General features: G+C 43.1%; 1 long non-coding RNA gene across 1 annotated transcript; it reads left to right on the forward strand.

Annotated features, from left to right (window-relative positions):
- The first annotated feature begins 725 nt into the window (after positions 1–725).
- Positions 726–4,159, forward strand: LOC147340805 (uncharacterized). The gene is made up of 3 exons (XR_015158438.1): positions 726–1,276; positions 1,605–1,754; positions 3,713–4,159. It is a non-coding gene; the product is annotated as an uncharacterized LOC147340805 (long non-coding RNA).
- The last annotated feature ends 18,929 nt before the right edge of the window (positions 4,160–23,088 follow it).

The raw sequence follows: 23,088 nt of genomic DNA on the forward strand, positions 1-23,088 counted from the left end.
CCTTTCACGTCAGCTCTCCTAACATGTCAATTTTTAACACATCTAACATGAAACAGCCCAAACAAATCAGTTCCATCTAGCTAAGGGCCTGCAAGCAAATGTTCTTAGAAAATTAGTAAGAACAAAAATGATGGGGTTTTTTTTTAGTGTAGTTTAATGCTAACCAAGTCAATGTGACCAGGGTCATCTCCACCTGCTGTAGGTTGTGAGGGCAAATGCAACCTTGTGTCTGTAGGAAGTCGGAACCCAGGTTTTACACTTTTGGAGCCAGACTGGTCTCTGTTTAAATTTCAGCTTTAGTACTTGCTTGCTGTGGGCCTTAGGCAAGTTTTTTTAACTTCCCCAAGTCTAGGTACATTGGAGATAAATATACCGCCCTCACTGGAGAAGGAAACGGCTTCTCCAGTACTCTTCTCCAGTACTCTTGCCTAGAGAATTCCATGGACAGAGGAGCCTGGTGGGCTGCTGTCCATGGGGTCACACAGAGTCGGACACAACTGAAGCGACTTAGCATTCATGCATGCATTGGAGAAGGAAATGGCAACCCACTCCAGTATTCTTGCCTGGAGAATCCCAGAAACAGAGGAGCCTGGTGGGTTGCTGTCTATGGAGTTGCCCAGAGTCGGACACGACTGAAATGACTTAGCAGCAGCAGCAGCAGCAGCATACCGCCCTCACAGGGTTGTTGTGAGGATTGAAGGTAAGGAATGGAAATTGGAAGGTGCTTTGTGCCTGGCAATGAGCAGACACTCATCAAGTGGTAGTTATTATTATTGTTACTGCGGGTCCATTGTAAAGCAGAAAGAACCCAAGAGTCTGAGTCGGGAGCCTAGGTTATGTTCTGAGCTGCACTACTAATGAGGCAAAGACACTGTCTCATCTCTTGACCTCAGACACTCTGTAAAATGAGGAGATTTGCTGAAGGGTGGCTAGTACATCACATGACTTCCTCCAGTCTTCTAATCAACATTCAAGACAGGCATCAATAATCAATCACAGCACTTGTTCCTGAGGAGCAAACAGAATCATTCTCAATGCCGGATCCCAAATAGCCTCTACTGCTCAATTAAATTTGGCAACTGAAATGAAGTTTATTTGCCTTCCCTGTATTAAACAGCCTCAGACATACGTTTTAGTGCTACCATTCTGTGGCTCTGTGGAAGAAGTGCTTTCTGATAAAGTTTGCAAGTCAACTCCAAGGTGAAGTGAAGGGCTCCGGGATCAGAGAGTGACTTCCCACCTAATGAGATGGAAACAAATAATTCAACCCAAAGAGGTAAGGCAATAAGAGCGACCTGGATTTATGTCTGTTTCTTCTGCTGTGTCCTTGCTCTGTGACCTTGGACAAATCACTTAACCTCTCTGAGCCCCCGTTTTCTCATTTGTAAAAACAGACCTGAGATGGTTATGTAAGGTGTTAACATCGGGGGAAACTGAGTTATCCTTGCAACTGTTGTGTAAATCTAGAATTATTCCAAAGTTTAAATTTTTCTTATTTAAAAAAAATAGGCAGAAGGGCAATTACCTTGGGAGACTGTGAAGATAAAATGAGATAAAGAGGTGTGGAAAGCATGTAGTTCGGTGCTTTTCTTTTGCCCCCCCAGGCATCTCCCTTCACCTACACCTTCAAACTCGCTGAACACCTGGAGAATCAGGAGGTATGTTTTCTGGACTGCGATGCCAGCAGGTTCACCAGCCTGACAGCACTGTAATTCAGAGCCTTGCTGCCAAGCCAAAACCCTCCCAGCAAGAAGGTTGGTTTTACATGGTCCTAGGATCTAATAAATGTGTCACACGTTGCCAGAAAGCAAAGTGACCTATCTTTGTTGGACTCTGAGTGTGTGTGGGGCGGAGGAGGGCAGAAGGGTGCGTGCAGGGGGAGGCGAAATAAGAGAACCAGCTAGAATCTGGATAAGACTTGCAGGTCAAGGAAGCTAGTCAAGGAAGCAGGTTCAAGCTCCACTCCCACCCTCCAACTTACAACCCACTTTCTTGTTGGCTTTGGGTAAAAGCACTTTTTCCAGATAGACCCTGTTAGATCCAAATACGTTGGAGGTGGGGGGCGGAAGGAGGAGTATATAACCAATCAGTAGTTTCTTGCTGCTCCCAGGCCTGTTTGCCCACAATCCATCCCTTCCTCTTCCCTTCTCTGCTGACATTGTAGCAGGAGAGGACAGAGAGGGGAGGGGGATGAGTGGACCCCTGAAGGCTGTTTCCCAGGTTCTGGTGGGTTTGGCCAATGGAAGGCACTGGTAGGACTTGGAAAACAGAAGGGAGAACAAAGCTGGGCTATTTCTCTCCTTCCCTCTCTGCCTCATGTGATGTCCCCCACAGTGACTGTGTCTCTCTTGTGGCTCCAGTTTCCACCGAGCAACCTAGCTCCCTCACTTCTGGTGTAGGAGCTTCTTGCTGTGGCTGATCTCTGGGTAGCCTCATTGTCCTTGGCTTGGCACTGAAGCTCTCTCATCAGCTGGGTAACCAATTCCCTGCACTGAATTCCTTCTCCCTTAAATACTCAGTGATTCATTCCTGTTGTCCCAGTTGGACCAGACTGATCAACCCTCTACCGGCCCAGAGCCAGGATTCTTGCTCTGCACTAGTCAATTTTCATTTTGGAATGCAATGCTCTGAGAGACTTATCTGGGAAATCTGGGTGGGAGATTAAGGGGAGTGGAAGAGGTTTGAGGAATTAGAAATGGAGGTCAAGCTCAGGAGAGCCTGGTGACCTAAGTAAAGTCTGAAAAAAGAAGGGAGCAAGAACAGAAAAGCAGCGGAGCTAGTTTTACTGCTTCTCGAATTTGCACTGTCTTGACCTGTGGTGCTCTGAGCCCTCTGCTTTGGCAGAAAGCAAGTCAAAGCCTAGAAAGAGAAGAAAGATGAGCACCCCGCCCTCCTCTGAATCAGCTCTAGAACAGGGAAAGAAGAGGAGAGAAGTTCCAGGTTGTGGCAGGCCTGGCTGTAGGCGGCGGACACATTCCAATCAGATGAAGTAGAACAGCCCTAGGAGCCCCACGGAGCCCCTCAATCAGGCAGTCCTGAACAGTCATGATCAAACTGTTCCAGACGAAGGACTTGCTTGATGCTGAGTGGCAGGATTTCAACAGAAACAATGCAGGACTGTCCCTAGGACTGAGGTCCCTTTGCTTCATCTCATTGCAAACTGTGTTTGGGGCTGTATAGACCCAGCTGCTGTGCTTGAGTCTCATTCATCAGCTACTAACTGACTGCGTGACCTTGGAGAAAACAGACAGAGGGCAGTTAGGCCCCCTGCTTACCTAAGAGGACACATTGTGAGTACCCAATACACATCAAACTGTAATTCCAGCTTCAAGGAGGAACAGAGCAGATGCCTGAGAAATGCTTCCTGCTGGAGGCTGGGAAAGCAGAATGGAGAAGCTAGCCTGTAGTGCTCAAGAGCATGGTTTTAAAGTTGTTGTTAGTTTGGTTAGGGGCAATGGTAATACTGTCACTGGATATGAAAATATCCCTAATTTTTTTAGATGTGTCATGAAGTATGTAGAGGTAAATGATATAACACCTGGGATTTCCTTCCAAATATTAAGGCAAGGCCTTAAAGAAAAGAGAAAAAGAAAAAGATAAATAAAGCTAACGTGAAAATAATCTTGATAGCTATTGAATCTGGTAATGAGTACACAGGGATTTTACACTATTCTAATTTTTTTTTCTTTCTCCAATTTTTTTTAAATTAAAGTAGCTTCCCAGGTGACTCAGCAATAAAGAATCCACCTACAGTGCAGGAGACGAAGGTTCAATCCCTGGGTTGGGATGATCCCCTGAAGAAGGAAATGGCAATCCACTCCAGTAAATTCTTGCATGGGAAATCCCATGAACAGAGGAGCCTGGCAGGCTACAGTCCATGGTGTTGCAAAAGAGTCCGACACGACTGAGTGACTAAACAACAATAACAAAGAGTAATTTACAATGTTGTGTTAGTTTCAAGAGTACAGCAAAATGATCAGTTACATGTACATACATACATTCTTTTACAGATTCTCTTCCATTATAGGGTAAGATACTGAATATAGTTCCCTATGCTATTGCAGCAGGTCCTTGTTGTTTACCTATTTTATATATAGTAGTATTATACTATTCTACTTCTGTCTGTATGAAAATTTTCATAATAAATTTTTAAAGCATGTGTTTTAGAGTCAGACCTGAGTTTGACCCCAGTTATTTAAGCAATAAATGTGTAATGGAGTAATACTGGCTACCAGGCCCTGTGTTTTGACTCAACAGTGGTAGGTACAAGAGGCACAAAACAGACCAGGTCAGGGGTCCCAAACAGAGGAAAGGCTTTCAATATTAGATGGCCAGAAAAAAGTGACAAATGTCCACCTCATCTATCTAGGTTCTTTCTAAATTGCCTCTGATGTCTCTGATGCCTCTGATGCCACTTTCTGCTTGAAAGGCCAGAGTGCTTTCCGATGAATTCTTCCATGATCCCTAAAAGGGCACTGAAGCTCTCTTTTGTGACCTGTGCTGCTGTAGCCAATGGCTAGGGAGGACCACTGCAAGCTGGGGTGGGCTCCCTTTCCAGTGCCCTGAGCAACTCACAAAGTCCCACCCAATCCTAACTCCAAGGAGATTCTGAGCTTCCATGGGACACTCTGAAGTCTCAAGTAAATTGCCCTTTCCCCCCCTTGCCTGTCCCTCTCCCTCACACTTGTCCAGGATTGTGTCATTGAAATCACATGAGCAATGAGGCATTTCAAAAGTTAGACAGACCTGTATTTGAATCCAGACTCCACAAACTGACTACCAATGTGACCTTTGAGCACGTCACCTCAATGCTCTGAGCTTCCATTGCCTCTTCTGTAAAATCATGACAAAATGGCACTTCCCTCACAGGGTCACGTGAGGGTTAGTGAAGAAAGTGCTTACATGGTTCCAGGTTCAAGGTAAGCTCTCCCAAACCCAGGCACTGCTCTTGCTGAGGGACAGGAGAATAAAGAGTTTATTCTCTGCCTGGGTAGGAGGTGCGGAGAAGGAACAGGAGTTGAAGTACCTCTGAGTCATAGCCTCATCATCCAGAGCTCAGGGCTCCCCTTGAGCATGGGCCCTGAGGCAAAACACCCCGTGCACGTTTTCACCAGGGAGAATCCAGGGGCCCCCGGTGAGGTGGAAACACTTTGGCCTGAGGGGCACTAGGATTTTACAGGACACTCAAGAAAGAAACCCAGTTCTGAGCTCACACCAGAGGTTTCAGGCTAATTCCAATAAAGCACCCCTGAAGCAACCCAACACATTCTCTGCCTGACCACATACTTTGCCCAGATCCCAGTAGTTATCTAGAAGTTGCACCTGACTGGAGCAGGCTCTTTGGTCCTGAACTGTTCCAGATCCAGAAACCCCAGCCAATAACTCAGCATCTGGGACTATGAGCCTGGGATAGTGGGCCCCCGCCAGCTGAATGAATCACAGGCAGGCCCCAGCTGCTCAGCATATGCTGACTGGACATACTGAGGGATGGCCCGCTCTCCCTGAAGGCCAAGCAAAATGTCCCAGAGGCAACCTTGACCTACAGTTTGCAGATTCCACTTTCCATGTGAAGGGATACAAGCTCGGAGAGCTTAAGTGTATCACCCACTGTGGTCCAACTCACATGCAAGAGCTAGCCTGCAGGTGTCCCCATCCTCCCACCAGCATTCTTGCCCTTGACTCCCACTGTCTCCAAGGGTAGCTTTGTGGTAAACCCCTCTCAGGCCAAGGTAGGCCATTGGCTGGATGAGCAGAGAACAGGGATGATTCCTAGAAGAGGAATCCCCCTTTTCAAGAGCCATGTGACTTGGCCCTGGTTTGTTTGTATTGATTATTATTATTATTTTAGCCACCACAGAGAAGGCAATGGCACTCCACTTCAGTACTCTTGCCTGGAAAATCCCATGGACGGAGGAGCCTGGTGCGCTCCAGTCCATGGGGTCACTAAGAGTCGGACACGACTGAGCGACTTCACTTTCATGCATCGGAGAAGGAAATGGCAACCCACTCCAGTGTTCTTGCCTGGAGAATCCCAGGGACAGAGGAGCCTGGTGGGCTGCCATCTGTGGGGTCGCACAGAGTCAGACACGACTGAAGCAACTTAGCAGTAGCAGCAGCCACCATGCATCTTGTGGGATCTTAGTTCCCCGACCAGAAATCAAATCCTGGCTCTCAGCAGTGAAAGCAGAGAGTCAGAACCACTGGACCACCTGAGAATTCCCTGTATGTTTGTTTTAAATAAACACATGTTTAAAGTTTGGTTTAAGTCATTCATGAGGAAATCAGAAAGACATCACAATTGGTGCAAAGGAGAACTCAACACACATTTATAGTCAGGGAAGGAATGCTAAAATGAATTTACAAATGAAAGTAAAACAGGAAAAGCTGGTCAATATTCATGGCAATAATCAATTGTATTCCATGAGACACTGGACCTACACAATCCCCAAAGCCTCCAGAATTGCACTGAGAGGATATCCAGTCATTTCCTTTGCACATTTCAAAATCTTCTACCATTTTCTATATACCTGGAAACTGTAGAGATGCTGGAGTAGGGTGGGTCTTGACCTGGCTGGTGCTTTTAATGAGGCAGAGGAAATTTTTGAAGTGTGGGTGTAGGGATCATCATTGGAAGACCACGGGCTCTGGGAATCAGGGAGGGAGGGGCTTGAAGCCTGGTTTCTGTTCTGCCTTGGGGCAGGGGGCCTTTATCTCACTTAGCTTCAGCCTCCTCACCTGCAAGATGGAAATAAAGACTGGTAGTATCTGCCTCATCTAGTTGTGGTACTTGAGGATGTAAATAAAACACTTACTACAAAGTCATTGGTCATGAGAGCCAACAGTGAACGTGGGCCTGCTCTAGATCAGTTTAGTTCAGTTCAGTCACTCAGTCATGTCTGAATATTTGCGACCCCATGAACCACAGCACGCCAGGCCTCCCTGTCCATCACCAACTCCTGGAGTTTACCCAAACTCATGTCCATCGAGTCAGTGATACCATCCAACCATTTCATCCTCTGTTGTCCCCTTCTCCTGCCTTCAATCTTGCCCAGCATCAGGGTCTCTTCAGATGAGTCAGCTCTTTGCAGCAGGTGGCCAAAGTATTGGCGTTTCAGCTTCAGCATCAATCCTTTCAATGAACACTCAGGACTGATTTCCTTTAGGGATGGACTGATTGGATCTCCTTGAAGTCCAAGGGATTCTCAAGAGTCTTCTCCAACACCACAGTTCAAAAGCATCAATTCTTCGGTGCTCAGCTTTCTTTATAGTCCAACTCTCGCATCCATACATGACTACTGGAAAAACCACAGCCTTAACTAGATGGACCTTTGTTGGCAAAGTAATGTCCCTGCTTTCTAATATGCTGTCTAGGTTGGTCATAACTTTCCTTCCAAGGAGTAAGCGTCTTTTAATTTCATGGCTGCAGTCACTATCTGCAGTGATTTTGGAGCCCAAAAAATAAAGTCAGCCACTGTTTCCCCATCTATTTGCCATGAAGTGATGGGACCGGATGCCATGATCTTCGTTTTCTGAATGTTGAGCTTTAAGCCAACTTTTTCATTCTCCTCTTTCACTTTCATCAAGAGACTCTTTAGTTCTTCACTTTCTGCCATAAGGGTGGTGTCATCTGCATATCTGAGGTTATTGATATTTCTTCCAGAAATCTAGATCAGGCACTGTATCAAGCACTGGGATAAGCAGTTTACATGCCTTTATTCATTTATTCCTCACCACAACTATGAAGTATGTACTGTTTTAGCCCTTTTTATTGGCAAGGAAGTAAGGTTCAAGGAAGTTAACCGGCCCAAGATGATCCAGCTAGTAAGTGATGGTACCACTGTTTGAACCCAGGCAGTGGACTTCAGGCCAAGCTTTTAGGCTCTCTACTGTCTCCCTGTTTCCATGGGAGATGTGGTCTCTTGTCAGAGGCAGGCCCAAAAATTAGAGGGGCAATGTGCAAATAGCACAAATGTGGTCTTAATCCAGGAAGCAAGTTTCCTGCGAACACAGGCCCCCGTAAAGAAGCTGCAGAAGGTAGACCAAGGCCTGGGCTCTCCAAGGCACGCATAACCCCCACCCCAGCTCACACACACACTCAGGTACACACATCACATCACATCTTTTTGACTGTTCCTCCTCATTGCTTCCCAGCCTCTTTAATTTCATGGAAAACAAAGGAGACTATATTTTTAAGGTGCCAGGGTTCTCAGGCCCCTCCTAGTCTCTCTGAGGGTCACAGAAATCAAGAGCTTGGTACATCAATCAGGTCGCTTTGCTGTAACTCACAGATACCTTCTGTCTACTCCAAGCAAAATGATCTGATTATATATTTCCAATCAAACGCAGATTAAAACATTTGTAGGAAGCTGAACACTTAAATCTTCCACTACAATTTCAGGTTTTAGACCCCATTTCCTTCCACTCACGTTCAGAGTTAGTAGACGAATAACTGCCTGATATTTAATGTGATGCTGTACATTTTTAGACATGTTATTTTAAATGAATAAACAATATGAATTCATTTGTCATTCTTTCCTACTAGTATGGATCATAATAAACTCATCTATGATTCACAAGAATGTAAAAACATACTCCCATGGGAACTTCATCTTAATTCAGCATTATTGGTCTTTCTAAGTGAAACATTATCTGTCGCTCTTCTGAACAGAGAGTTCATTGATAATTGTTCATCAGAGGAGAAGCATAATATTTTCCATATTTTTTTTCAGTCTCTGACAAAATCACGGGTAAAAATTGGCTGGGTATGCATGATGTCAACAGATATGGATGAATAAAAATGGAGGAGGTGATATTGTTCAATGACTAGTCTGTTTGGTCCATATACTACTTGCCAACATCTGGGTGTTTGGCCTGAAAGGGTTCAGAGTATTTTCTTTCCATTCACATGTTATGGCTTTGTGTATATAGATGGCTTCTCACTAAACAACTTGGATGCCTCTGTTACGAAAGAATATATGGAAACAATGAGAAGTTGAAAAAGGAAGGGGTAGGACAAAGGAGAAGATGTGGCAGAAGACATTCCTAAAATGGTTCTGCCACTGCCATGGAGTTGGAGCCCAAGCTGCCATAATGATGTAGGAAAATGTGGCTACTATAACACAAAACAGCAAAGGTGGAGGAGAAATCATCAGTATTACACCACTTATCAGAAAAATACTGAGTCTAAGTCAGCACTGATTAACCCATGTTTGCCATAGACTGGGAGGGTGCCCCTGAACATGGTGGTTAGGGGAAACAATGACTTGCCCATGAATTCAGCAGACCAGGGCCCATGAGGCCGTCACATGGACACTTAATACACTATTCAATTGTAGCTCTGAATTGAGTTAGTGGACATTCACAGCCTCAGTGTGAATGTGTGGAAAACCAAACAACGTGATTTCATTCTACAAAAACAAACCCAGAAAAGCCCGGCAGAAACAGTGAAAAGTAGCCCAGAAGAGCAAAGCTTTCAGCACACATTTTAGAACTGCAGATCAATAGAAAGTAACTTAAGATTATAGAAGGCAAGAGGCGAAGGGAAAGAGCTTCATGGGGATTCTCTGCACTTCCCACTTGAGAGTGAACCAATCTTCTTTTGAAGTTGAGACTACTCAGAATAACTCAGTTCCAGTTGACAAATGTGGAGAGAAGAGAGTGGCGGCCATCTGCTGTTCATGACTGAGGCTGGCTCAAGAGTAAATAACTTTCAACAGCCATGGGAAAGAAAGGCCCATAAAAAGGATTTATAAGAGAGACTTATGAAGCTTCTATCTTGAATAAAGATCAAAATCTAAATGAAAAGCCAAGTTCACCTTCTTGTCTTGACTGATAAGGTAGTTTGACTGCTAGGTTAGAGGGACCAATTTAGTCCATACAGCTCAACCTCTCCAGCATCTAGACAATGATCCAAGAACTCAACAGAGACATTTCTATTGTGCTGTATGGTAGCCTCTACTACTTCTTTTCAGCCCTGTGCTTTGGGGGGTCTATAGCAGTAGGGAATCTCCTGAGACATTTTGGCCATATTCAGTTCACCCAATTGCAAGATAAACAGGAGATTTAATTTCAAGAGAAAATATATGTAAGCTACTTCTGAGTTGTTACTTCTCAAATATTTTATTTATTTATTTACTTGAGGTTGGGATTGCTTTTGGGGTGAGTGCGGCAGGCCCACCGTGGTGGAGTTAGTGTTCTGCCCTTGGAGGCAACCGAAGCTGGGCGCCTCCACCCGCCACCTACCTGGGTTAGTAGAACATGCTTAGTTGGAGGGTGAAGGTGAGGCAGAGCCACCAGGGCCCCGGGTGATGGAACAGGAACAGGTGGCACTGGCTGGGTTGCCTCGGTCAGCACAGACCACCCAGGCAGTGAGGGGAACAGGGGTTGAGGCTCCTGGGAGAGGCAGGCAGGCAGCACCCCAGGGGAGACCCACAGGCCTGGGGAGGTGGGCACCGGGCCCACGGTGGGCAGAGGCCTGTAGGAGCTCAGCCGTACCTGGCTGGCATGCCTGAGAGCTGAGCAGTGACGAGCCTTTCACCAGGAGGGTCTGTCTCCCATCCAAGGGACTTTATAGTGAGCTGAGGCTGGAAGGCTGAAGCCAGAGGCCTGGGGTCTGAGGGGCCTGGCCTGGGCCAGCTGGGTCTGCTAGGGAATCTCATCATCTTCTCATGGGGAATGGGCTTTCTGAGCAGCCTAGGAGAGGCGGCTGCCGCCCCCGCACGGCCAGCAGAGCCAGTGGATCCATCCCGGAGACCGGAGAAGCTCTGGTCCTGATGGCCCTGCTGCTGGGGGCCACACCTGCTGCCCGCGCAGGTCGGACTGGGGTTGGGGGTTGGGTGGGGCTGGTCTACGGGGCTGGGGGAACTTCGTGCAGGCGGAATCCCCTGGGGAGATGGGAGGGCTGAGTTGGGGGCCCATCTCTGGATGAGTGGCAGGTAAAGAGGAGTAGGGAGACCTGGGGGATGAGGTGGTCAGTATTTCAAATACTTTAGTTAAAAGGAGTGCTGATGTTTTTTGTCATTCTTCTATGCAATCAAATAGGTCATCTTATATTAGAATATATATTGTATGCTATTAAATAGTATTTGCACTTTGAAATAAAAATGCAACAGAAAACTTATAAACATTCTATTTTTAACCTGAACTGACTCTTTTTTTTTTTTTAATTTTCACAGAGATGTATAAGGGACCCCATTTTGGATATTTATGTACCTTGTAGAAATTCAGCAAATATTAATTGAATCTTGTGGGCTTTCCAGGTGGTGCTAGTGGTAAAGAATCTCCCTGCCAATGCAGGAGGTGCAAGAAAAGCCAGTTCCATCCCTGGGTCAGGAAGATCCCCTGGAGAAGGAAATGGCAACCCACTCCAGTATCCTTGCCTGGATAAGCCCGTGGACAGTGGAGCCTCTTGGGCTACAGTCCACGGGGTCTCAAAGAGTCGGACATGACTGAGCACACAGCACACATTGGTTGAATCTTAAATCCCATCATTTTCTTTTCAAATGATTGTTTAATGTGGGCACGTGATTTTTATATATATATATCAATGTAAAAATGCAGTATCCTGCCACATCCAACTTGCAGTGTTTCTCCATTGGGTTAAGTTTGTGTTTTGTTCAAGTGGAAAAAAAACACAACAAAGAATGATTAATTGGGGGACAGACACACTTCCAATGCTCTATGGTAAACAAACAAGCTGACTCAGTGTCCTTGGTGAAACAAAACTTTCCCTAAGAGCCAGGAATCAAATAAACACAGGATGTGCCTACATTTCTCAGCCTGTTCATTCCAGTTGGAATCATGGCCTGCAATGGCCTGTCTTTTCCTTCCTTCCTATCAAACTCTCAGCATAAGGTTTCTTACCCTTCTGGCTTTGAAGATTGAATATTCTTCAGGGCATGTTGAATTCCAGATAAAAAGAAAAAAAATGTGTGTGCATGTGTGTGTGTGTGAATGTCTGTTCTGGCTGGGGCCACTGGCTTCCCCCATTTGCAAGAGAATGATAAATTTCAGTCACACCCATCATCGTGGGAACAAGTCAACTTGTGGCAGAGTGAAGTGGCAGAAACAGGACAAAATCCCAGACATTTTGACTCCCACTCCAATGCTGTGTTCATTGTTACAAGCAGCCTCATTCGTTGATAAGATGTTTTGGCATTTGGATGTAAACCAATGAATGTTTCTCAAGCCATATTCTCCAGGAAAAAAAAAAAAACAGGTATTAGTAAAGGATCCTTAGTTTGTAAAGTTTGAGAGATCCAGCATATTCTATCTTCCCTTGGAGATCTTTGCTTAGCATTTGAAAGGCTCTGAGAGGACTTGGTGTAAAGAACCCTGTTCAATTTTATTTTACACAAAAATTTCCAGCCTTATTTAACTATGGATCTTTTTTATCCCATTGAATGCCTATTAACATCTTGTAGGGCTCCATAGTGTGTAATTTGAAAAACACTTGTAAAATAAATCAGGAACGTGTAAATGAAATTGTACTTACTATGTTTGGACACTGCTTAAGAAAGTATTGCTGGTACTGGAAGCCAGCCATTCTGATTTCCTGGCCAGTTCACATTCTCCCCACTGCATCTATCACATGCTTTACCCATGGTCTTTTTTTTCCTTCTGGTTTCTTTTACTCGGATTTTTCTAGTTAGCTGCTCTCTTGAGACAACTACCTTGTTAATCTAAGGCAATGGTTCTTAAAATGTGGGCCCTGGGTCAGTGGCATCACCATCACCTGGGAACTTGTCAGAAATGCATATTTGGGGGCCTCACTTACTTCAGAACTATTGAGTCAGAAATTCTGGGGCAGGCTCAATGATCTGTGTTTTAACAAGCCCTCCAGGGGATTCTGAGACCCACTGATCTTCTAAGGCAAGGCTATAAACCATTTCCCTATATCTGCTATCATTTCATTTTTTCTCTTGTCACTCAGAAAACAGCCAAGACAAAATAAGGTACATGCCAGGGACATGTGCCTACATAAAATCTCCTCCCTACCCCTCCCTCTGATAAAAAAAAAAGTAGTTCCTTTGACAAACAAATTACTCATTCCTTCCTTCAATATTGAATATATTCAGTTTAGGATGAAAAGTTTTAAGTGAAATATAAAAAGATTACCCTGAGCAGCCTATCCATGGCAAGCAGCTTGCCCCACCAAGTCATAGCAAAGCTGAAACTTCTTAAAGGTAACAGACATATTTGTCTCTAAACAGTAAGCACATTTTAACACACCCAAGTTTTGAAGGGAGGTTACACAGTGAATTCTTCACAATCCTATTGATCAGTAAACTGACAAATATCTTGTTGTTGTTTCTCAAAGTTGCATCCGACTCTTTGCGATGCCATGGCTCCTCTGTCCATGGGATTTCCCAGGCAAGAATACTGGATTGGGTTGTCATTTCCTTCTCCAGGGGATCTTCCCGACCCAGGGATCAAACCCGTGTCTCTAGTGTCTCCTGCATTGGCAGGAGGATTCTTTACCACTGAACCACGGTGGCACTAGTGGTAAAGAACACACCTGCCAATGCTGGAGACACAAGAGACAAATATCTACTGAGCACCTATTAAATGGGCTTCCCTGGTGGCTCAGATGGCAAAGAATCCACCTGCAATGCAGGAGACCTGGGTTCAATCCCTAGGTTGGGAAGATCCCCCAGAGAAGGGCATGGCAACCCACTCCAGTATTCTTGCCTGGAGAATCCCTATGGACAGAGGAGCCTGGTGGGCTACAGTCCATGGAGTTGCAAAGAATTGGACACGACTGAGTGACTAAGAACAATGTGAAGCACCTGCTCCATGCTCTCATAGAACATAATGTGGGCCCCTTGCACTCTGCGATGTCACAGTGTAGTTTAAGAGAAACATTTATCATATTAAAAACTGTCCAACAGAACAAAGTAGTGATCAGAAAGTCCCAGAAGACTGCAACTAAGCAATAGGCATATAGACTGGAAAAAAATATGTTGTTGAAAGAACATTGAAAACAGCTATGAGCCGAACATCCAAAGAGCAGAAAATGTGGGTTATAGTTCTCTCTCTTTCACTTAATATTTCTGTGATCTTGGGCAAGTCTCAACCTCTATGGGTTTTAATTGACACTCTGTAAATTAAGGGTAATGGTACCATACATGCCCAAAGGCAGGGAACAAAAAGCAGATGCACTCTTAAGGTAGCTTTCAGTCTAAGTCCTCTGAATCTAGGAGATCTCAAACTAAAAAGTCCACAGGTGCACATGGGAGTGAAATTAACCATGTTCCTAGAGCATACATGCTCCGACCGAGGGTTGCCAAGTCTTCCAATTTTTCCAAACAAAGAGAAATCCATATTTTATGTGAAACTTGCCCATTACAACTTTTTGCAGCTAATTGTACAGTTTTTTTTTTTTTTAAACTGGACCAAACAAAATGTATCTGTGAGCCAGATGCAGCTTGTTATATTGCTAATTGGTAACCTCAGGACTATACAGAGGCCATGTAAGTCTTCATAGGGAAGATGAAATTGCGGAGAATTTTGCTGAGGTTGAAATTAAGTGATGGTATCAGTTTAATCATTAAGATGCCTCCCTTCAAACAGAGTCAATATTTTTTTTTCTCCCCAAGTCTTTGTTTAGTATTACACAGCCATGGCTGCAGTTAATTATAGAGCGCTTACATCCCTCCTCCTTGAAGCTTTCCCTGACCACTGCAGCCCCAAGTGCTCTCACTCCCTCCCCTTTGAGTTCCCATAGCAATTATTTTCCATGCAATTCATTTGGCAATTAATCACACCGTGCCTTGTGGCATCTTTTCTATTGTGGTCTTGAACTGCTATTTAAACATGTTATAATTATTTAAGTTTCCACAAGTTTGCATCTCCTCTTCCCTCTAAGTTAGTAAGCTCTTTGAGGATAGAGTCCAGATTTTATTCCTTACAGTGCCTAGAACAGAGTAGAAGCTTAATATGCTTTGAATTTAATTTCAAAGGAGCACAGTAGGGAAGGGTAAGGTACTTAAGGGCATCTCTCAGCTGGCTTTTAGATCTCATCTTCCCCTCTGCAGTCTGAGCTCTTTATCATATGTGAACTTGTAAATGTCTATTTAATAACAATAGCTTCAAGAAAGTGAAAAGATATCATGCTTTTCATTTTCTTGAGAGGAAATATATGCAAACCTACATATAACAAAGGACTTGTATATAAAGAACTATTAAAGCTCAATAAGGGGGGAGGTGATATATGTATAATTATGGCTGAATTGTGTGGTTGTATAGCAGAAACCAACACAACATTGCAAAGCAATTTTCCTCCAATTAAAGAATAAATTTTTAAAAATAGATAAAAAATCAGAAGACAACTTAATCTTAAATGTGCAAAGGAGTTGAATAGACATTTCTCCAAAGAAGATGTAAGAATGACAAATGGAAACTAAAACTTTGATGGTGAGTACCCTGTAGTGTATACAGAAGTGAAAGTATAATATTGTACACGTAAAACTTAAATGACTTTGTAAGCCAACAAAAAGTATATTTTTAAAAAGAATGGCCAATAAGCAACTGAAGAGATAATATGATTAGCCATCAGGGAACTGAAAATCAAATCACAATGAGATACCACTTCATACCTTTTAGGATGGCTTTAATAGATAGACAGCTAATAACAAGTGGTGATGAAGATGTGGAGAAATTGGAAGTCTCATTCCCACCTCTAGCTGGAATGTAAAATGGTATAGCTGCTATGGGATACAGTTTGGCAATTCCTCATACCATATGACCCAGCAATTCCACTCCTAGGGATACAGTGAAGAGAACTGAAAACATAGCATCACACAAAAACTTGTAAATGAAAGTTGATAGCAGCATTATTCATAATAACAAAAAGAGTGGAAAACAACCCAAATGTCAATCGAATGATGAATGGATAAATAAAATATGGTATATCCATACAATGAAATATTATTTGGCAAAAAAACAATGAAGTACTGATACATGCTATAACCTAGATGAACCTCAAAAATATGCTAAGTGAAATAATTTAGCCACAAAAAATCACCTATTATATGAGCCCATTTATATAAAATGTCCAGAAGAGGCAAAGCTACAGAAAGTAAACTAGCGATTGCTTGAGGCTGAGGAAGGGAATCAGGGATGAGAATGACTGCTAATGGGTACAGGGTTCTTTTTGGGGTGATGAAAAGGTTACAAAGTTAGATTGTGATAATGGTTACACAGCTTTGTAACTATATGAAAATCACAGAACTGTACACTTTCAGTGGGTGAATTAATGGTTTTATAGTGAATTTTTGTCTCAAAGTTGTTAAAATTATGATAATAGCTGATATTTATATAGCACCTATTGTGTGACACTCTTCTAAGTGTCCTAGATGTACTAACCCATTTAATCCTCACAAGACCCTAGGAGGAAGGTATTTTCATTGTCCCTATTTGACAGATGGGGAACTGGAGTTACACAAACATTAAGTGATTAGCCTGAGCTCTCACACTAAGTGGTGGAGGTGGGTCTCTGATTCAGGCCATCTCAGTCTAGATAGAGTGTCACATTCTTCAATGCAGTGCTATATTGGACCCAAATAGTCAATGCTTGTTATCTCTCCATTTATTCTGCTGGAGCCATGATGAAGAGAGTCTGCACAGGCATGGGCTACACTGGAAGAGAGTGGAGGGAAAGTTAATTAGCAAATAAAAGGGAAAAGCCTACGCAAGCCTAAGAAAGCACAAGTGGAGTGGATTTATAGACTGGCTCTGCTGTGGTTTTTAACTCTTTCTTCTGCCCATCATAGGAAGAGTACGTAACCTGTACATAGCACGGGAGAGACTGTGTCCAATGAGGGACAGAAGGAGTGTTTTAGGGTAATCTTATAGAAAGGACTTTACTGTGAATCAGTTGGCCATGTCTGTTGCTGTCTGGGAGATGGTGCCCCAGTTCAGTGACCCAGGAAGCAGAATGGATGACTCACATTTTCCTCTTGATTCCTACGAGGATATGGAATAATCCTATCTGGAAGATAGCTAGGTCTGTTTATCAAGCACAAGTATTTATTAAGCCAAATGCAGGGGAACTCTGCTCAATGTTATATAGCAGCCTGCATGAGAGAGGCATTTGGGAGAGAATGGATATATGTATATGTATGGCTGAGTCCCTTTGCTATTCACCTGAAACTATCATAGTGTTAATTGCCTGTGCTCCAGTATAAAATAAAAAGTTTTAAAAAAAATAAATGCAAGGAAATACAAAGTTGATAATAACAACCATTTAGTGAATGTTTACCATGTACTATGCTGACTTATTGAATCCTTAAAGCATCCCTATGCAGTAGGTGAGCTTCCTTGGTGGCTCAGTAGTGAAGAATCCGCCTGCCAATGCAGGAGATGTGGTTCGATCCCTGGGCGAGGAAGATCCCCTGCAGAAGGAAACGGCAACCCACTCTAGTATTTTTGCCTGGGAAATCCCATGGACAGAGCCTGGTAGGCTACTGTCCATAGGGTCACAAAGAATCAGACATAACTTGGTGACTAAACAACAGTAACAATGGGGTAGGTACACTTATTATCATCCTCATTTTACAGATGAGGAAACTGAGGCTCAGGGAGATTGAGATCATACAATAACTAAGAACAGAGTCAAGATTCTAATGCTTTTCCCACTACAACATACTGCCTTCAACAAATATTTAATGAGCTTATACTTACACGAGGTACTATGTGGGAGAAGGTAATACAAGTCTTCTCTCCTCAAAATACTTATAAACTGGTTGAGTGTCAAGATATAAACACATAAAAGGTTTTAAATGCTATGAGAATAATAGAATAATAATTAAAATATACTGTGTATACAAGTATGCTATATATATAGGAATAATACAACATTACAAGAGATGATGATGTCAACTGGGGCTTCCCAGGTGGTGCTAGTGGTAAAGAACCCTCCTGCCAATGCAGGAGACACAAGAGATGTGGGTTTGATCCCTTGGAGGAGAGGGCATGGCAACCCACTCCAGTATTCTTGCCTGGAGAATCCCATGGACAGAGGAGCCTGGTGGGTTACAGTCCATAAGGCTGCAAAGAGTCAGATGAGACTGAAGCAATGTAGCACACACACTCACACATGATGTCAACTACCAACATTTACAATTTGACAGGTTCTGTTCTCAGGGCTTTATAAGTATTATCTCCTTTATTCCAGTTTATAGGCGAGGAAACTGAGACAAAAGGAGGTGAAATAATTGGCCCAACATCACATAGCATCATATGTAGCACCATCAGGACTCAAAGCCAGGCAGTATGCCTCCAGAGCCTAGCCTTCTACTCATTACATTGCATTTCCATGATAAGTATGGTGCTATAATAAGAGTTGGAAAAAATGCTATGGGAACCCAAAGGAGAAGGTCATGAATTCTATCTGGGGCAGTCGGGAGAGGTTTCCCACAGGATGAAATAGTTGTGCAGGGTCTTAAAGGAGGGAAGGAATTTACTGGTGAGATAAGAGGAGTAAGGGTGTTCTGGGCAGAGGGAACAACATGTGCATGAACTTCTGTTGAAGGCCTAGTTTATCTGAGGAATGTTGAAAAGTTCAGCATGACTAGTATCTAGAATATGTCAGGATTATGAAAGGGTGGGAGCAGCAGCGAAAGTGGAAGATGAGACTGGAGGAGTGAGCTAAGTAATCAGAGTGGGAGGGGCCTTGTGCACAGTAGAATTGATACCAAAAAATGAGCTCCAATATGATGTCTACTGGGAGATTCTCCCCCTTTTGAATTCACCCCTGATTTTTTGAAGAGTCCTTTCCTTTCTCTAAGCTTGGGAAATGAGTTTTTCTAAGCAAGGATAAGAATTCTTGGGGGCAGGAAGGTTGGAAGAGTATACTCTCTGGAAAGGACATGGGCCCTGGTGGGAAAGAGACTGTAACAAGGATATCTGCCTCAGATTCATTTGAGAGAGACAGACAGATACCCTTCTCCAACCTACCATTAAGTTGAGTGCAAGCAGAAGTTACTCAATGCACACTCACCCTATACACACATACTAGAAAGAAAGATGGTCTGATATCTGGAGGGAAAAGCTACTAGATGGCTTGTTTTAAGAGTTTCTCACCCCAGACATAGTTCCTTAGTTGTCCCTTCATCTATTAGTCTGGGGGAATCCTTTGGTTCTTTACCAAGTCATTGTGCGAAACTGAGGGAATTCTGCTATGTCCCATAGGCAATGGTCCACCACAGAAAGTTGATAAGCAGGGAAGTATTAGAAAGCTCACTCTTGAGACAGATTGAAGCCTGAACTAGAGGGAGGAAGAGACTAATGGCCCAGATCAGAGAGGATATGGAATTTAATTAACACAGTGGCCCTGTGAGCGGGAGTCAGGAGAAGGGCTTTGAGTCAGGACAGCCTTCTGAGGTAGACATATAACATCTTGGTGACCAAATGAATATAGAGGAGCGAGGACTCTAGGAGACAGCTGACTAATTTGACAAACTAATTACCAGCAGGACATTTGTTTATGACACTTATCTACTTTCAATATGGCTGTCTAATGCCAGTGAGCTTGCGTTGGTTGTCTGAGTGGGCTGACATACCAAACTAGCTACAGGTTATATCCTTCCTTCTTATTTCTTTTCTATTTTTCTCATTTAGTCTAGCGCGCAACTCCATGGTTCTCCCTTGCCTTCTTTGTAGTTTCTTTTCTGCTCTTTTAAGAAAAGGAATCAGAAAGTCTAAAAGTGCCATTTCTGCCACCCTCATCCCTGTCTCCCAGACCCCGGTGGCCTTTGTTTCTTGTTGTCGATGGTGGTGTTTTGGTTGCTGTTTATTTCTTTTATGATTGGTACACTGCTTACTCACTCTGTTCCATAAAGTTCGTCATGACCCACTGTGCTCTTTCTTCCCAGACTTGTGTGTAATTATCTTGTGTTTGCATGTGGTTCGTTTCTTCTGTCTCTGTTTTTTCCACATAGCCTTCTGAATTTTTGCTACAGTATTTAAAAACAAAGAGAGAATTCTAACCAAAGCACAGGTATGGAATACATAATTCTTAGCAAAGAATTTTTCTAAAAAAAATACTATCAACAGCATAGAGGAGGCGTGAATTCAGACCTGAATCAGATTAATCTTCCTAAAGGACCTCTCTGATTATACTATTGTCTGACTCCAAAATCTGTCATTGCTTCATAAGGTTGGTGGAAAGAAGTTCAAATTTCTAAAGCTTGTATGTTCTGTCCCCAACATAATTTGACGACCTCAACTCTTACTACTCTTGTACATGCAGCTACACTTTCCCATGTTTGTTTCAATACTTCTAGTCATATTATTCATTCTAGCTTTCTTACTTTGCCCCATTCTCGTCTTTTGAAACATCAACTGCTATCGACTGCTCCTTTGTGCCTGGAAGCTGATGATGGTAAGGAATCAACCTGGCTTTCCAACTCAGATTTACTACTTTCTGATTGCATGATCTTGGTGCCTTCTTTTCTTTTTTCCCCTTGGCCAGATGGCATGTGGGATCTTAGTTTCCTGACCAGCGATCGAACCCACACCCCTTCCATTGGAATCATGGCGTCTAAATCACTGGATCACCAGGGAAGTCCTGATTGCATGATCGTGGGCCAGTCATTTTCCATCACTGAGAAAAAAGTCTTCATCAGTAAGTGGATGATAATAATCTATTCTCAAACTTACAGTGAGGAATATATTATATATGTTTACCAACATCTACCACAATATCTATCATATAGTAGATGCTCAATAAATTATCAAATGGCTATGTTTCATGGGCTTCACAGACCACCCAAAGCCATCCATGCATTTTGCATTAGAAATTCTTGAATTTTAATTCATCAATATCAGACAGTCTATTTAAAAGAAGAATAGTACGTCAAGAGTGTGTCTGTATGTGCCCATGTTCAAACATGTGCACATGCATGTGTGTGACAGAGACAGTATATATGTGTTGTGGGGCAGCGGGGTGGGGTTATTTACTTCAACAATTACATTTCAGAGGGAGTTGAGGAAACAAGACTTATTTTCAAAATAAGTCAATCGGATGTCAGGGAAGTTGGGTCACTCAAAGGGAGGCCCAGAGTGGACCCAAAGGAGCAAAAGAGGACTATGCAGAAAGCCGTGGTGGGCTACAGTGTTCTCTAGTTCTCAAGTCACAAGTTATCACTAAGAGAAAGTGAAGAATCTCTTGAAAGAAAGGCGGTAACCTGACAGAAGACTTCCATGACTTATAATTTAAAAGAACAGCTGAAAGCAGATCCTCTTTTTGGCTTTGTCTTTCAACTGAGAATTAACATCAGATGAAAATCAGAATCTCACTAAACCATTTACTAAGAAAGTAGACCATGGAAAGTGTCTCCCTGAAAGCTATCAGAGAAATGGAAAGCAATCAAGAATCAACACTAGAGAACAATTCAAAGGTGCAGTGAAAAGTGGATGGGGGTGGTGTGATACAGAGTACTGTGAAAGAGCAGTCCTATTGTTAAGAGAAAACCAGTGAGGGGCTCAAAATGTCATCTGAGTGGTGAGCAAAGTGACAGGAACAGAAAGCCAGAGTGAGCAGGGGATGCGAAGAAGCTGTGCTTGCTCTTAAGAAAAGTGATGCTCTGGCAGATTGGCAGAGCCAGCCGTGGGAGGCACCCAGCCACCGAGCCAGTGTCTCTAAGGACCACTCCAATGTGTCTTCCTGGAGAACAATTCACAGAAGGGAACTGGACAGGCTCCAGGGCACACCCAACTGGCAGCTGACGGGCAGTTGTGGACATAATCATCTCCACCCTGGGGTCTTCACAAGCAGTTATTGATGGAAATGAAATTGTTCCAATCAGTACTACTATTCAATTCAATAAATTTAGCATAATATTGAGCCACCTGCTATGTATTCTGTGCTGTGCTGACTCAGACAGAACCATCCATTCATTTATTGAGCACCTACTGTGGACCAGGCACGGTTGTGAGCTCTGGCAATATAGCAGTGACCAAAACAGACAAAAATCCCTGCCTTCCTGGAGGTTACATACTAGTGAGATCCAAAGAAGAATAAAGCAAGCTAACTGCTACTTACCATCTATTATGTATCAGGTGCTTTACATCCATTATCACATTTAATCCATATAGCAACCTATGAGAAAGTTTATTATCACCATACAGAAGACAAAACTGAGGTTAAAATAGATTAAAAACCAGACTAAGATAACACAGCTAGGCAGTGAGAGAACTGATGCTGGAAACCATCCATGTCTGTCTTATTCCAAAGTGCATGGATTTCTCCTCTAACTTTCTGACCTTCCATAGATCCTCAGGGTGAGTTTCAACACCCTCAAGATTTAACTTTTAGAGACTGCTTTCCAACAGCCATTCAAAAATGCCAGGATTACTCAAGGTTCAGTGGATCAGAATCAGATCTTGCGGATATAGACATGAAAACACATCACCTTTGCCCTGAACCCTTTCACTCAGTAGGTGAAGAGGCAGTCTGGGAAAGTGCTTAAGAGCCCAGGTGCTGAGGAAAGACTTAGTGACCTCAAGTCTCAGTTCTGCCTCTGCCTGTGTAACCTTGGGGAAGTTGTTTAACTTCTCTATGCCTTGGTTTTCCCACCTGCAAAATGGGGATAATAAAACCTACCTCACGTTGGGGGAGGACTGCAAGGATCAGGAAGATAATAATAGCAAACACTTATATACTGCTTATTATGTGTCAGGCACTATTCTAACCACTTCATATATGTTAGCTCTTTAATGACAACAAACAGTTCTCAAAGGTCAGGAACTCCTGGAGATCTGTGAGGTCAAAACTATTTTCATAAAAATACTCAGTCGCATGTTACTTTTGGCATTCTCATCTTCTCACAAGTGTACAGTGGAGTTTTCCAGAGACTATATGATGTGTAATATGATCTGTTGATTGAATACAAAAGCAGATATGAGAATCCAGCTAGCTTCTATTGATCCAAGTGTTTAAAAGATTTGTAAAATGAAAAATAATGCTATTTTCTCACTGAATTTGTTTTGTTTTTGAAAATGTAGTCATTTCTCATTAAAAAGATTTGTATATTAACATAAGCAATGGGTTTACTACTTTTTTAACATACTGATAAACAATTTTTC

The sequence above is a fragment of the Bos grunniens genome, chromosome X (genome assembly GCF_055505025.1).
Source record: "Bos grunniens cultivar Pamir isolate PY7600 chromosome X, Bosgru_T2T1.0, whole genome shotgun sequence".
In the NCBI taxonomy this organism is placed as follows: domain Eukaryota; kingdom Metazoa; phylum Chordata; class Mammalia; order Artiodactyla; family Bovidae; genus Bos; species Bos grunniens.